This window comes from Lagenorhynchus albirostris, chromosome 6 (genome assembly GCF_949774975.1).
Source record: "Lagenorhynchus albirostris chromosome 6, mLagAlb1.1, whole genome shotgun sequence".
NCBI classification, from domain to species: domain Eukaryota; kingdom Metazoa; phylum Chordata; class Mammalia; order Artiodactyla; family Delphinidae; genus Lagenorhynchus; species Lagenorhynchus albirostris.
Window position 1 is genome coordinate 34,169,451 of NC_083100.1, and position 4,279 is coordinate 34,173,729.

Sequence of the window (4,279 nt, forward strand, 5' to 3'; positions counted from 1 at the left end):
AAAAAATTTAATTTATGTAAATTGCATTATGGTGTCTCTCTCCTTTTGCTTCTGCTTAATTCACTCAGCACTGTACTTCTAGTGCTGTATTGTTCCATGGTATGTATCCACATTTTACGTATTGCTCTAGAGGGAGTAGGCCCTCAGCTTACTACCACAAATAGCAATGCAGGAAACAATCTCACACCTGTCTCTTTATGGGCTGATGTGAGAATTTCTTTGAGATAGATATACCTGGGAGCAGAATTGCTGGATCAAAGGGTACGTGTGTACTTAATTTGACAACATAGTTTCCATGGTTCTTTTGAACGGCTGCACTAGTCTGCATACCCATTATGGGCTTTTTATTTGGATAAATTTTTGTAAGAGTTTCTCTACGGCCAGTAGTCAGTGACGAGAAAGGATTACCTTAGGTAAGAATAATTGTTAGAACTCCTGAATTATTGTTAGGTGGCAATTCCAGATGAGATATAGAGCCATGCTTTTTATAAAAGCATGTTCTTTTTGAGAGCTAGAGCTGTTGACAATGTGGAAGTGTAGGAACTGATCTGAATCCTGTATCTTCTAAGTCTGCGTCCCATGACCAGGTACCATGAAATGGTGTTGTTTGTATTTTATAATGCTACATCCTTATCTATTTAACTTTTAAATTATATTAAGCACATAAGTAATGTTCACTGTTTACAAAATACTATTATATATGCTTTATAAGTATTAACTCATTTAAGCCACATAAAATAGGTACTATTATTGTTCCCATTTTATAAATGAGGAAACTGAGGCACAGAGAGATTGTTTCAATATTACCAATTGGTGAATGTGGATAACTAATGAAAAGTCTGTGAAAATAAATGGGTTATGTGGTATATGTTATTTCATAGTCCATTACAAATACAAAGGTGCTATTTAACTTTTCTGACTTTAACTTTTGAATACCAATATGTGTAACTCATTGAAATGCCAAATGGGAAAAGGAAGCATATCTATTAACATGTTTAATACTATACTTCCAAGAATTTGAAAATAAAATCCACAGATAGTGATAACCTTTGTTAGGTGCCATAGTTGTTACTCTAGCACACTGGGTGTGTAAATTTTCCAGACGGGTAAAACTTAATTATTTAAACACCATAAAATATTATCTTTTAACATTTTCTTTTAAATCCTGCTTTCCTAACTTCTTAAAGCGTAGGTATGAAAGCATGATTTAATGTTTTCCTCGTGATTGGGGTCATATTTTAATAATTGTCATTGCACTTTGATGAGGATGTAGATGTAAAATATGAAACATAAGGATTCTAGTAATGACTAGACCTGGCTTTCGTGAAAAAGTGCCTAATATTCTTTTTCTTTTGGATTATTTGCCTAATTTTAGAAAAGGTAAAGTACAGAATATACAATCACAGTTGTACAATGTGGCTGCTGTAAAATTAATCATCAGCTCACAGATGGTTCCTTGCCTAGAAAACCTTCTTCAGTGTTGCTGTGGTAGTTTTAGCTCCTAGTAATTTGAAGACCCTGGTGAATCAGATACTTATTAGCAGTCACCCATTCTCTTGCTATTTACTGTTTGTTGAGGAAGTATAGAGAAACAGTATCCCTTTCCACTGCAATAGTTCAGACTGGATTACTGGAATATAAATTCAGTATCTTTGCAAACAAGACAGCAGACTAATTTTTTCTTCAAACCTTCTTTAGTATTTGGCTTGAAACCAAATGCCAAGCACAAGCAACATCTAAAATTATGCCTCCAGGGCTTCCCTGGTGGAGCAGTGGTTAAGAATCCGCCTGCCAATGCAGAGGACATGGGTTCGATCCCACATGCCACGGAGCAACTAAGCCCGTGCGCCACAACTACTGAGCCTGCGCTCTAGAGCCTGCGAGCCACAACTACTGAGCTCGCGTGCTGCAACTACTGAAGCCCGCGTGCCTAGAGCCCATGCTCCGCAACATGAGAAGCCACCGTGATGAGAAGCCCGCGCACCGCAACAAAGAGTAGCCCCTGCTCGCCGCAACTAGAGAAAGCCCGTGCGCAGCAACAAAGACCCAATGCAGGGGCTCAAACCCGTGTCCCCTGCATTGGCAGGCGGATTCTCAACCACTGTGCCACCAGGGAAGCCCCCCATTTTATCTCTGAAAGCAGTACTAGTGGTAGATGGATGAACACTAAAATAGAAATAGTGTAAAACATTGAAAGTGAGGAAATTATACATATTAAATATATGTCTGGACAATAAGAATGATTACGAAGGACAGTCGCAGGATGTGTGAAAAAAGATGTGCCTGTGCAGTTGAGAGTCAGCCAAAGGTGAAGAAATATGCATGTCTGAAATGGTTTCAGCAGAGGATCATCTCTAAAATGGGATGCCTGTTTAGTCAAAGGTTTGAAATTCAGGTTAAAGTTGTAGTTCAAGAACTTAAAGGCTGAGCGTGGTGAGTGAAAGTGGTGCTGTGGAAACTTATCAAAAGCCACAGATGCACCATGGGTTCAAGGCCTTTTCTAATCTGCAGGTGAAACTCTGGTGTGGATTCCTTAGCTGCCAGAGGTTGCCTCCCTTCTGTTGGTGGAGATTGTGGCAGGGAGGGGTTGCCTGCCTCAGTAAATGTTCATTGTAAACAAAACAGGACACTTATTTTTTTTAATGCCAAAAACATACCAGCTCGGAGGAAATACAGACACCATAAACCTAAATTTCACTCATGGTTTTGGACTTTTAGATTAACGGATTTCTTTTAGACTAACGGCTTTAACAGCCTTTTGGAATTTGTCCTGCTTGTAAGTAGAGCTGCCTCCATGTAGTTTATATTCTGAAAACCCTACTGGTCATTAAATTGAACGATACAAAAAAAGAGGGATCAAATGTTTGCTAGGACCAAATAGCCCCTCAGGGTGAACTTTACAGTTGCTGGTAGAGTAACTGTTTCGGAATGTAGTGACTGTGGCTCACCCATGAAGCTGGCCTTGGTGTTGGTGTGTGGGCTCTGCCTTTGTAAGATCTGCTTCTCACTATCCAGGTTGGATTTCGGGGGTGACACCCCCTGCCACCCTTTTTTTCAGCTTTTAGCACTGAAGCCATTGTATAGTCTTCTTTTTTTTGTGGTTCAATATCTAATTTTAAAATTATTGTGTATTTTTTTGTAAATTTTGTCTTTGATGTAGCCAGATACATTAAAAATTAGTGAGTCTCTGTCTTTGTTGAAAATCTATTATTTAATATAGGAAACGTGGTCCATTTATTTTATGTTTTAAATTATACAGTTTATCTTTTGTCTGGATGAAGGTTGACACTGTCTACAAGAGCTGCTGCTGGAGTTGGTGATTGGCACTGTTCCCACTTCTGCATTCAGATGAGCAGCCAACATGTATTTTAAATTAATCCCCAAAGTATTGTTTGTACAATAAAAATTTTAAATATATTTTTCCAATTTAAATGTTTGTCACATCATTATATTTACTGTATTTCTAGGCTCTGAACTCTTGTCAAAGTGAAGTGTCCTGAATTGTTTTAGCCTTTTCTATAAGTCTGTTTTGGCCAGAGTATCCCGTTTTAAGGAAGTAGCAAGCTTTTTTTAAGGCACAGGGCCTATATTTAGGCCCTCACTGTTGACCATTTTAGTTTCCATGGCTAGGCTAACTAAGTCATCAGCATGTTGTATTCTGCCAGCAATGTTTATATCAGTGACATGTTTTGTTTGTTCTTTTTAAGTCTCATTCTTATTAAAATAAGTCACTTAGCTGGTTTACTTTATTTTTTCCTAAATGTGCAAGAATTACAAAGGCTGGCTTCTTGTTAAATAACGCATGCTTGGCTGACTGTTTTATTAAAAAAAGCCGTGAAGTTGTTCCTAAAAAGAGTGAATAAAGATCCAGCATAGCAAGTAGATGATACTCAAGGAGTTACTAAGAATAAGTGTGTACAAACTAGAAAATGCACTGAATATGTGTTGCTTGTGCTTGCCAAAGTTTAGTTTCTACTACATTTAGAACTCTGACTCTGCAAGCTTTCAGTTTGTTCATGAATCACAGAGGTAGAAAGAAAATGATTAAGGACACAAAACTAACATCACTCATCAGAGGGCAGGAAGTAAATGTGACTTCTTAGGTTGCGAGCAGATTGTATTAGCAGTCAACAGTAGGGTTTACAGTGTGCCCAAGTTTGTGTAAGGTACAATAATAATAATGATAAAATTGTACTATTTGGTGGTGGTAGAAATAATAATAACATTTACATAGTATTTACTTTATTCTAAGGTATTGTTCTAAGAGCTTTACATGTAT